The sequence below is a fragment of the Alligator sinensis genome, unplaced genomic scaffold (assembly GCF_000455745.1).
Source record: "Alligator sinensis unplaced genomic scaffold, ASM45574v1 scaffold295_1, whole genome shotgun sequence".
Lineage (NCBI taxonomy): Eukaryota > Metazoa > Chordata > Crocodylia > Alligatoridae > Alligator > Alligator sinensis.
In genome coordinates, this window is record NW_005842754.1 from 372,342 (window position 1) to 385,110 (window position 12,769).

At 50.0% G+C, this 12,769-nt stretch overlaps 1 long non-coding RNA gene across 1 annotated transcript in view; it reads left to right on the forward strand.

Moving 5' to 3' along the window:
• Positions 1–12,066: 12,066 nt before the first annotated feature.
• LOC102383319 overlaps positions 12,067–12,769 on the forward strand; it is a 2,407-nt gene continuing 1,704 nt past the window's right edge. The window contains exons 1-2 of the long non-coding RNA XR_325054.1: positions 12,067–12,107; positions 12,683–12,730. This is a non-coding gene — a long non-coding RNA (uncharacterized LOC102383319). The remainder of the gene's footprint in view (positions 12,108–12,682; positions 12,731–12,769) is intronic.

A 12,769-nucleotide genomic window follows, 5' to 3' on the forward strand; every position in this document is an offset into this window, starting at 1 on the left:
GGGGGGGGGGGGGGGGGGGATTCTTTGAGAGTCAGGCAGGCTGCGTCCAGTGCCAGTTTTCCCCAAGAACACAGAGCTGAGACGTAACAGCTGACCCGAGAATTCCAGATCCAGCTCATCCCCCTGGTGAGGTGGTCTGTAGTAGATGCCCACTATCAAGTCCCTTTCCCCACGCCCCCCTTGCATTCTTACCCAGAGCGCCTCATTTTGCCCCTCCTCTGACCCCATCCTGATCATTGAGGACGTGTATTGTTCTTTGATGTATAGTGCTACACCCCTCCCCCACTTTTCCCTGCTCTGTCTCACCTGTACAGCCTGCATCCCTTGATGTCCACTGCCCAGTCATGGGTAGAATCCCACCCGGTTTCTGTGAGCCCCACTAGGTCTGGGATTTTGCTAGCTAGCAGGAGGACGAGTTCCTCCTGCTTATTCCCCATGCTTTGAGCATTTGTGTAGAGGCATTTGAGGCCTCCTGTAGGTGCCTGTGCTGCCCCCTTGTTCCTATATCTGACCTGGCCCCTGTCACTTACCTGGGTACTACCTGTGCACATTACCTGGCTTGACGGCAAAGTGTCCTCATGTTCCTCTGCATCCCCGTCCCCCAGCGAACCTAGTTTAAAGCTCACCATAGGAGATCAGCCAACCTGGAAGAAAAAATACGCTTACCTTTTGGGGAGACATGAAGCCCATTCTGCCCGAGCATGTCCTCTGTGTAGAAATGCAGGTCATGGTCCAAGAACCCAAGGCCCACCTGGTAATACCATCTCCAAAGCTGCCAGTTGACCTTGTCAACGCATGTCTTGTGGCGCCGTCCATGTCTGCTCACTGGAAGGATAGAAGAAAAAAATCACTCGTGCCCCTGTCTCCTTGAGCTTTGCCCCTAGAGCCTTGTAGTCTCTCATGATGCAGGTTGCCTCAATTTCCAAAGTTTCTGTCTACGGAAAATGCAAGGGTTGTGAAGGTGAGCCAAAGAGCCTCGGGAGGCATGAGGCCCTGTGGGCGACTTTGCAAAGTGGCTAGTGGCTTGCAAAAAAAGAAGCCAGGCTGCTGGGGGGTAAGACACCACTTCCCTTCTCCCATCTAAGGGAGGTGAAATCAGAAGCAGTATGGCCTCAAAAGTGACTTTGCAGAGTGGGTGCTGCCTTTGCAAAATGCTGGTGTGCAGGCCAGCACTTGTGTGGTGCGACCCACCAAGGCAGCACCCCCTATTTACCTCTGGAGCTCCCCTGTGTACCTGTGCAAGAGAGATTGCCAACCCCTCCCCCCCCACCCACCCCATGCAGCAAGTCGCAGGAAAAATGGACAGAGAAATGAACCCAAATAATGAACAAAATCCACCTTCACAACCAAGCAGTGTAAGGGTGGATATGGAGGCACAGAGGAAGCCAGAAAATCATGAGGTTTTATTGTTTGCAATATGCTATTATAAGCAGTTACTTGTGCTTCTTTGCCTTCACCCCACCATGACCCTGAACTGCCCCTGTCTCCCTGAAATGCAGTGGCACCCTCCTGATCCTGCTGGCAGTCGTACAGCCCTCCCATGACCCCACTGAGTTAGGGGAAACAGGCTCAGCTGTAATTCTCCATCCAGGTTTTTCCTTCACGGAGGCAAGCTGAGCAGACTGACTTTCCCCTTTCAGGTGTGGTACCCGTTTATTTAAATAGTTCTGCACACTCTGAAAGGCATCCCTGAAAGTGTCCTGTGACCTCTGTAACTGAACATGGGACTCATCAACCACATCTTTCAAATTCTGCATGGTGTCTCACAGCTCCTTGAGGATGGCATCATCCTTACGCAGCGGCTCACAGCTAGCGAGGACTCCACTATAATCTTGAGTGAGGTTTTGCAGGACCGTCTCTGTTTGCTGTGAAAATCTCTGCAGTGCTCTGCTGCAGTGTGAGCCGGGGGCCGTTTCGGACGGCCATGGATTGTGGCGGCTGATAAACAAAGAAAAAAGCAATGGTTGCCTTCCCCACAAGAAAAGGAAAGTATACTCCCCCATCCCCACCATGCAGTGCACAAAATGCTGACAGGCACAGAAACAGACCCTGCAACAGCGGTGTACCACTCACACTGCCCAAAACTTACAAGTACCTGCTTTGGAAACAGGTCCAGGGCTTCCACTGCCTGTACTAGCTGCTAAAAATTAATTAAAACAAATAATTAGTTTGGCGTCTGTTACATTACGAGCTATCGAACCCATCATGCACCACCACTGAAAGAACATGGCAACCCACTTACAGCAAAACATGAATTTCTCCCCCTCTCCCCCAGGACCCACAAACCCAACCAGCACAAACCCAGAAGTTGCCTGGTAGTGGCAAGAGGCACATTACAAGAGACTTACCAGGTCCAGCATGTTCTTGGGTCTCAGTAGCAGTAGATGATGTATCAGCTGCATGGGTTTCTTCCTGACCCTTCACCTCCTCTGCTTCATTATCTGTGCTAGTCCATGGAATGGGGCTACGTGGCACTAAGTGTACAATGATTGATGGTTCTTCCTGCCAGTCACGGTCATCAGGGAGCAGGGGGTGGTCTGCGTACAGCTAAGACATGCTCATGGTTTCACCCTCAGGAGGGGCTGCTGCTGCTGCTCCTCCTATTCCTGCCCAACCCCAGTGCTGAAAGTCTCCATACCTGGGATGTTGCCTGCATCCTTGGAGAGAATGATGGACAGCTTGTCATAGAAGGGAGCAATTGTGCAACCTGCCCCAGAACGAGAGTTCACATCTTCGACTCTGTAAAACGCTGATCTCAGGGACTTGATCTTGCACTGTGCCTGGGTCCAGTCACAATTGTGCCCTTGCATCTGCATGCCTTTTGCGGTCTTAGCATAAACAGGCTTAAACAGGTCCAGTTAGGTCCACGGGCATTGGAGGTATCAGCTTTCTGGGCCGTCGGCTCCATACTGCTGGCCTTGGCTTTCTGAGACATGGTGAAGCAGTCCGTGGTCAACAGCACAAGCAATCTGTGAGAGGGGGCTGGCAAAATCTGGGGGGTCACCTTTATACTCAGGCTGTGCTTCCATGAGGGTCTGGGAAAATTCCAAGGATTGTGAAGTCATTACCTGTAAGTGTTGAAACACCCAAAGGTGATGAAGCACCCAGTTTACCAACAAAGACCTGGTGATAGGGTAAATAAGGCCACTGTACTTTGGGATGGCTGCTCAATGGCCCAGAATGTTGCAAAAATTGATACCTACCTGCCTGCTTGTGCAAAATAATTTTATTGCAGAAACACAGCCTCTTTTCCCTAAAGTGGCAAAAGTTTTGAGTAGCCTAACAGGAGAGGAGTAGGCAAGACATTTTTTGTTTGCAAGCTTGATTAGAGCAGAACACCAGCTGCTGCTAAACTCAGGATGAAAGGATGTGCAAAAACCCCAGTGCCCTGAGGTACCGGGGTGAAGTGTTGAAAAAGCAGCTACCCCAAGCTCCACACCACAGAACACCCTCCAGTCCATGCCCCCACTCGGTGCAGATGGGTGAGAAACCGCTGCTGATGGAGAGGGGAAAAATGGAGAATGAGGATGAAATGTGTGACGATGGAGAACAACACAGTGAAGAGTCCTCTGACGGATAATATGCAGGACATGGGTGAGCAGGAAGAGGAGGTGGCAGTACTGCTTCTGCAAATGCTGTTTACCTGGGGATTACTGCTGCAACACTTGAGAAGGATAGAAATTGTGCTAGAGTGTTCAGTGGCAAGTTACGTTCCTGCTTTAACAGCATAAATGACAATAATAATAATAAGATACAGGTACCCAGAGGACTTGGAATTCTCAGAGGAAAGCGAAGAAGTGGAAGATGACCAGGCTTTGTTGAGAAACCTGAGGAGGACCAGAATCTGCATGGTGTGGGCCCACAAGAGCAGCTCGGACTGGTGGGAGCAAATTGTGCCTATGACTTGGAACAGCCAGCAGTGGCTGGAGATGTTTAGAATGAAAAGGGAAATGTTCTATCATATTGTCTTGATGCTGGAGCCCCACATCATGAGGCAGGACACTAATGTGCATCAGGCCATCCCACCAGACAAGAGGATTCCAATGGCCATCATAAAACTGGCCAGCCCATCCAGCTTCTGCTACATCGTGAACCAGTCTGGCATGGCTGCCTGCACAGTCGGGCTGGCAACTCATGAGGTATGCCAGCTGCTAAAGGAGATCACTTCAAACAAAATTACCGCCTGGCAAATATGCAGCAAGTCATAGATGGCTTCAATGACAAGGGGTTCCCAAACTACATGGGGGCTTTAGACAGCACTCACATCCCAGTGCTGTGCCCTGCGGGGAGGGAGATGGATTTCACAAACAGGAAAGGATATGCCTCCCTGATCCTGCAAGCCATGGTGGACCACTGGGGCTGGTTCACGAACATTAATACCGGGTGGGCCGGCAGCATGCATAATGCGCGCGTGTTCAGAAACTCCCTTCTGCCTGGCCTCGTGGAGAAAGGACACTATGCATCCAGCGTGGAGGAGACAGTGATCCATGGTGTTGCCGTTCCCCCGGTTATATTAGTGGACACTGCCTACCCCCTGAAGCCTTGGCTCATGAAACCATATGGAGGGAGCGTGACCGACCCACAGAAGCTGGTTTTTAACTACTGTCTCAGCAGTTGCAGGGTGGCCATGGAATGTGCGTGTGGCCGACTGAAAGGACAATGGAGGGCGCTTACGTGCCGGCTTGAGATGGAACCAGGAAATATCACAGCCTTTGTAGTGGCAGCCTGCATGCTGCACAATATCTGTGAGAGCTGCAGAGAGGTTTTCAAGGAGTCATGGGAAGAAGAAACGTGACAGGCAGCAGCCAGAGGACAGAGACGTGTCCAGGCAGCAGCAGCAGCACAGGGACTGAGGAGATATGCTCAAGGGGAGGCTGATCAGGCGGCCCTTGTGTGCGATTGTCTGGCAGGATTCATAGATTCATAGAAGTAGGGTCGGAAGGGACCTTGTAGATCATCAAGTCCGACAAGGATACATTGCTGACAACAACACCTAGGAGTGCTTTGTTCTTTCTCTTGGTTATGTTAAGATAAATTCATTTACACTTTAAATCTGTGTCTGTATGCAAGGGCATGTGGTGTTGTGGACAGTTGGTGGAGGGGAGGATGGTCAGGGGAATGGGGAGGAAATCTGGACTGGGCTAGGGGTTTGCTGCTTCCAGACTGTCAGTGGTTTAGAGGTGAGAAGGTTAACTATAGCTTTTGGTGGGCTAAGCAGGTGGGGAACCAAGCCGAACAGCAACCCACATTTTCAAAAACATTTCAAAAACATTTATAAAACATTTCACAACACACCTCCAAAAGCCATATGTGGCACTAGACAAACAGATTGACGGTGTACGGGACGGTTCCAATGGGAGCCCCCATTGGAAACTGTACAAAGATCAATGAACTCAGGAATGCTGGGAAATGTAGTCCAAAAAACCAGGGGGAAAAAGCCAGAAGAGCTCACCAGCACCACCAACATTGACAGCAATTGCCAATCAACCTGGCGGCAACAAACACTCACCCACTACTCTATATCCTGATCATTTTATGATATCATAGCAGTTATCATAGCAGCTATAGCAAATAAAAGAAAAAATACATATATTTGTAACATGGTGGGATGGAAAGGGAAAGGAATGGGAGGGGAGGATTCACGCAGCTTGTCTTTGGGATTGGGATGGGGTCTTTGGGATTGTGTACTGATGGAGAGAGACCAGACCGACCAAGCATAGGTGGGTGCAAGTGACAAGGATTTTGGGGTGATGGTGACTGTACCCAGGGCAGACTCCCAGTGAGTCAGAACTGTCCAGTGAAAGTCTGGGAATGGAGACTGGGGAGGCCAGGTGTTTTACATGCACCTCCTAATGTAATACATTAGGAAAGACATTACAGGGTGTAAATTGGTATTTGACTCACCCTACTGAAATCTGTGTGGAATGACACGAGGCTTAACTCACTTGAAAGCACTGTTTGTACAAACACAAACGCCATGTCGTGCAAGCACAACACAGCACCAAAAAAAAGCCATGTTAAAATTTTCAGGCACTCTACATTAATGCCCATGTTGTCTACACACACCCTTTTTTTTATTTTACTCTCATCAAGTAAACAGAAGTGTTTCAACTAATGTTTTAATTTTATTTATAGAAACACTCAATGGTAACTGCTAACTGCTGAACATTTCAGTGTTCAGTGACCGTGCGCTGTCTGCCCATGTCTCTGTCTGGCCACTGCCTCCCTCACTTCCCTTGCTTCCTCAGACCAGGAGTTGCTGAAAACCTCCCCCTTAGTCTTGCAAATATTGTGTTGCATGCAGGCTGCTACAATGAACATGGTAATGTTTTCTGGCTTCACCTCGAGCCTGTAGTTCAGTGACCTCCATTGTGTTTTCAGATGGCCAAAGGCACATTCAACAGTCATACGACATTTGCTGAGGTGGTAGTTGAATGTGGACTTTTTCTGGTCAGTAACTTGTCCTCCATGTTACTTCATGAGTGAGGGCAGGAGGGGGTAAGCCACATCCACTATGATAAGCAGGGATATGGTAACACCCCAAATCACTGCATCTGGGACTGATGACTCTGAAACTCATGCTAAGCTTGGGCCTACTCACAAAAGTTAAAATGCAGAATAATAATGCTAACTGCATATTGCAAGAGGATGCGAGTTCATGGCTAGGCCATCTAAGAAGGAATAATGAAGTATCTCTTCCAGCTTATCTTGCCATATTCAGAATGATTTCAAGCAGACTCTTAGTTGTCTGGTGTGTAACCATATGAAATATCTATCTTTGATTAATTAGTATGGTAAATATTTATTTTGCGACTAACTCATGTTTATGAGCAGGAAGAGACATTCTCCATATGTAATAGATGTCTCCTCCTGATTTAGTATGTTTTTCCTGGCTGTTAATCAGTTTCTTGATATGTTCCAAACTGGATATCCTCTTGTTACTGAAGAAGGTAACTCATTCAAATTAAAAATTTCTGATAACCAGGTTTTTCCTGTCAATTACTGCTTGGGACTCTCTCTTGATTTACACAACTAAAAGAATGCTTTGAAGATGCTAAACTAAGGGTATAAAAAGGCAGTAAAACAGCAAACAACGCACGTGCTTCAAGAGTGAGAAATCTCTCTGACACCAGTTGCTGATGCGCCCGATTTACTCGAGAAGTTGAAGAGAAACAGACCGCCTCTTCGCGCCTGTTTGGTGAGAAATCATCACCTTACAGCTAATTACTGGACTTTGATTTGGTTTGGGCTCACTTGACTTGATTTTAAATATCTGTAGTAAATAAAACCTTTCTGTCACTCATCGAACAAGGTGTCGTGTCAATCCCTGGGTTAGTCTGGAATCCTAGCTTTTTATTGCTAACAGGGACCCCAGGCACATATTGTCCTGTCTCTATCATGCCAGGCAGTGGTAAGTTTTGAAAGACATGTGCATTGTGAGCACTGCCTGCTCAGCCTGTATAAATGTTAGCAAAGCATCCTCGGTGATAAACTATGGCTTAGAGGATCACTGAGGCAAATTCCTTCCTGTTGACAAATGACCAGCTCTCCTGGGATGGGCATAGAACTGGGATGTGTGTGCTGTCCAATGCACCCACACAGTTAGTGAACCCCATTGCCTTGAAGCCTTCAATAACTTCTCTGGGGTTATGGAGGGAGATGAAGTTCACCACAATGTCCTGCAGCAGCTGGCATACCACATGTACTGCCACCCTGTCCAAGCAAGAAGCCACTCCAAATTGGTTCCCAATGAAGCAGAGGCTGGTGGGGATAGCCAATTTCATGATGTCTGAGGCCACTCTCTTTTCTGGTGGGATGGGGTGACTCATGGCAGTCTCCTGGCACTCATTGTGTGGTGACAGCAATGAGACTATGTGGAAAAATGTGTCTCTGCTGATGTAGAAGATCTCAAGCCACTGTTGTCATCCCAAGTTGACAGTACAATGTGTTCCCACCAGTCAGAGCTGCTCACATGAGCCCAGACCTTGTGATCATTTCTCTGTAGGTTCATCCACATAACCCTGTCAGTCTCAAGATCTGCGGCTCTCTCTCAGTTCTCCAATTCCAGCTGATGGGACAGTGCCTGGTATAACAAGGCATGTGAAACTGCTACCCTGTGTTGGCGCCTCTGTACAAGGGCCATTATAGCCTGCATTGTGTTCAGTAGCAGCAGCATCTCTGCATTACTGAGTACCTCCATTCTCCAGTTGGACAGCTCCAGGGCATCCAAGATCCTCTGGTTCTCTTTGCTGATTCCATCAGGAGTCAGCAAAGCCATCTCGTTATGCAGAAAACAACTGTTTCCCTTGGAGCACCACTTGCTTGTTCTAAGGGGGATGACTAGGCAGGGCTTTTGAATAGGGTCATTAGCATTATAACAGTCATGCTCTTTAAATTTAAATTCCTACCCAATACAGCTCAGGTTCCTGTAACCACCCCTTGTGTAAAAACTTTATGGTGTATGATGGCCCTGGAAATCCATGATCTGCCAAGCACTTCAGATAATAGCACCTCCAATCCAGCAGAAGCTGGAGAAGAAAAGTGAGTATGAGGTCTCTGTGGCCATTTTCTGAATAGGTCCCATTAGCACATCAAGAGCTATGCCAGACATCAAGGCACCAAAAGCAACAAATTAAATTGCAGTCCCAATTGTCCAAAATCTCCAAACACCCCGCTTCTCCATGACATGTTCAGCATAGAAAAGGGGGCGCTGAGCAGAATATGGAAATGGCCAAAGCCCAAATTAAGGGTTGGTGAATAGTACAGTACTGACAACTCATGATTTTGGGCATTGTTCTTAAATTCTACACTTCAGGAATGTGAATCTAATATAATAAAGGGCTTAGTCTGTCTGTCTGTGTGTCTGTCTGTCCGTAACGCTTTTGGGCAACTGTGCATGCATCACCAAGAGGGCCGGCAGCGATTGCCTGCAGGGGCTTCACCTCCTTAGGCAGGGAGGTGGGAGCCCCGCTGCTGAGATGGATGTGAGCAGGGGGGAAGGAGGGGGGACCCGCCACTGCCACCACATTCTCAGGCAGAGGGAATCCCCACTGCTGCACAGGAAGAGGCAGAGGCGGGTGGGCTGGGGGGGAAGGGAGCTGCTGCCACTGCTGCTTCCTCAGGTGGAGGGAAGCCCTGCTGGAGGTGGGCGGCAGGGAGGGGCCCGCTGTGATGGAGGCTGGAGGAGGAGGCAGCGGTGGTGGCGGAGGGACTGTTTATATGGCTGGTCCCAAAGGGTGAACAGGGGGGTGGGGGGGTATGCAAACACTCCCTTAAACACTCTGCCAAGGGTGAGAGGGTGGGCAGTGATCAGCTGCACAGGCCTAAGCCTCATGGACCCAGGTTTGAGCCGCTGCCGGGGAAGTTTGTGGTGGCAGTGAACACACCCCAGCCACCCAAGCAGTGGAGCTTCCCTATGCCTCCCTGCCTGCAGGTGAGGGGGGGAAGTAATGATGGCAGCACCCCCCCCCCCCCCACCCCCACCCCCCACAATCCTCAACAACCCCCAGAACAGCGGGCAGGGAGTGTGAGGCGGTAGGCAGGGAGGAAGGGAGGGAGGGAAGCAGGGTGGGGGAGGTGAAGGGGGGATTATGGTGGCAGCTGTTGTTGGGGCGGGCAGTGGAGAGGGAGGGGAACAGGAAGGGGACCCTGACAGCAGCTGGCAGGGAGGGGGAGGCAGTGAGGAGGGAGGGAGGCTGCGCAGGCCCAGGTGGCTGCAGGGCCAGGGGTGGCAAAGGCGGGGGGTCATGGTGGCAGCTTTTGTTGGGGCTGGGTGGCAGCAAAGGAAGAAAGGGATGAAAGCAGGGAGGGGAGGGAGGTCATGGTGGCAGCACCCCTTCACCACCTGGCCCTGACAACAGCTGGCAGGGAGGGGGAGGGAGGGGAGCAGGTAGCAGGGAGGGAGGTAGCAGGAACCCCGCTGCACTCTGCCACTGCTGCCTCCAAGGAGCAGGGCTGGGGGTGGTGGAGTGCTGGCATTTGGAGCTTCAACCGAGTTCAAGAGGACCCCACCAAGCACCCCTCCATGGCCACCATACCTCCACAATAGTCGCATCTTGATCCTCCAGTATCTAGCTTAGTCAAAAGACAAGCAAACTGCTTCGGCTGAAATTCTCCCACTTTGGGTCACTGCCTTTCCCCTAGATTTAAGTCCCCCTTAGTTCTTTCTCCATAGCTCTCTGGGACAGCTTGGGTGCCAGCCAGTCCATCGCCTGCAGGGTCATACTGCCCTTTGCTCTCAGGTACTGGGCTTATGTGCCCCAAAGCCCCACCTCTTCTTGTCAGGGGTTTTCATTTTGGTTTGGTGGCCATCCTGTCCTCTGCTGCAGCTTAGCTCAGCTGCTTGCAGTTCTTACTTCTGTGTTGCCTGGAGGTCTGACTGCTTACTGTACAGCAACTAGCTCCAGCATGTCCCTTCTCAAGTGGTAGCTCCTGCCCTTGCTGTCTCTGTCTCTGGTCTGCTTACTTCGTAGCAGTTGGCCTTTGTCCAGGTGCTGGCCCCCACACAGTGGGTGCATCTACACATTCATTAATGCACCATAGTTACTGCGCATTAAGTACTTGCATAACCAAGTACTAAATTAATGCTCGGTAACTGGTGCTACTGTGCTGTAGCGCCGGCACATGGCTTTTTAGTGATGCTAACTGTGCAGTAGCCTAACTGTGTACTAGCATGGGTTTTGCCCAGCATGCTATTTCGCTTTGTTATTAGGCTACTGTGCAGTTATTGTCTTCTGTAGATGCACCCATTCTCTCCTTAAAGTTACAGGAGCCTCTGGCTTTCTGTTACACCAAGGCTTTACTCACTGGTATGAGTGACTGGTGCCTCTTGAATGTGGGGGGGCACCTGCAGAAGCCGTGGATGGTGGTGGCCCTGTTGCGGGGGGGGGGCACTGGCCCCATCGCAGGGGGGAACATGCACTCCTGTGCACCTCCTACCAGTCGCCTATGCTCACTAGGCTCCTTCACTTCAGCCAGACTTCTGAGTCCCAGCCCTCTCAAGGACTACTTGCATTTTCTAATCACTAGTATGTAATGAAGCTCCTCACTGTAACATCACCCAACCCAGACTGCCCTGCTCCTCCCAGGAGCCTATCTAGCCTCAAGGTCTGCCCCTTCCAGCCCCACAGAAGTCAGCCTTAATGGTATCCCTCATGCTCCCTCCTTTCTTAGTAAAGAGATCCCTTGTTGCACCAATGCCTAGACCTGTATCTATCCATTGCAACATTCAGATTAGACACATACAATAAGGAGGCCTGGCTGAGCTCAGACTATTTGTGGACTCAAAGGGCTCCAGGCCTACACTCTTTGTCATGGCACCTGCACACAATACCTGTCAGCTGCCCCAGCAGCACATCAACATATTCCCATGGGGCCTATCTGCCTGCACAATGGGCAGGTTCTATGGATGTGACAGCATTCCAGACCCTGCTTGGGGTAGTCAGCACTTTCTAGCTCCACCCCAATTCATGGCACCTGAGAGAGAACAGCCTCTTTTCAGAATCACACCACATGATAGAGAAACCAGAACTAGGAAAACCTCCTATGATTCTAAGATGCCACTGTTGTTTGGAACCATTTATTCCCATCATGAACATGTGCTGTGTCACATTCATGAAGTGGTGGTAGACTAACACATATTGCACTTTTGTTTAGGCTTTTCTTTTTATCTCTTTACAATTTTGTGAATCTCTCTCTCTCCTGACCTCATTTTCTATCATTACATGGATTCTAGTTATTTGTTTTCTGTTAAATGCCTGCATGTGACAGTGTTTCTTGTAATTTAGCAGTTCTAATTATGGATCAGACCAAAGTTTGCCCCTCTGTCTTTTTAGTAGGTGCTTTATTATTTAATACCATTTCCCATCAGGTCATTAGATTAGGGATACTGAACTGGGGCAGTGGTGAACAACCTTTTTCTCCAGTGGGCCAGATGAGCACTGGCCCCAATCTGGCATCCAGGGTGGGACCTGATCCAGTTGTGCAGAGGAGGGAAGGGGAATGGCCCAGCCCCAATTCAGCTGTGGGAAGGAAAGGGGCATGTGAATTTGGCTGTGGGGAGGGGTGGCAACTTGCCACTGCTCTCCCACCTTGATATTTTCTAACTGGTGAGATGCCTCATGGGCTGGATGCCATGGCTCTGTGGGCTGAATTTGGCCTGTGGGCTGGAGGTTGAGCACCCCTGGGCTAGTGTTATACGTTTAAATCTAAATTTTCTTGAAAACTGCTTGAACTCATGCACACAATAACACGGCCCATTGTTTTAGAATGTGTGTCAAGTATACCCTATCTTGCAAAATACTGTTAGCAGCAGTAATATAACTAGGGCAGGGTAAGTGGGGAACCAGCCCTGGGTGTAAACTATAAGGGGGTGCCAGAATTGTTGCCCTCCTGAGAATTTTTACCATGGCAGAGGCAGCCCTGTGCCACCTTTGCCCAGCCACAGCAGCAGTTCAGCACCCAGCAGTGCATCTGGGGGGCAGGGGGCAAGTGGAACGGTGATTCCCTCCCCCAGGGATCTGTTTTTGCACCAGGCACACTATATGTCCAGCAGCATATCTGGGGAGGGGGAAGAAAATGGGGCTCCAAGGGTGGCTTACAGGGAGCCTGTGCCAAAAGGCTACTGTGCTGAACTCTCTCTCTCCATTGCTGCTGTCTGGTCAAGAGCCTATATGCTTTACAGGGAAGATGGCAGCTCCTGCTGGATTTCCTGTGTCAAGAACCCAAGCAGGTAAGACTTCCCTTTCCCTCAACACCCCCCCCCCCCCCC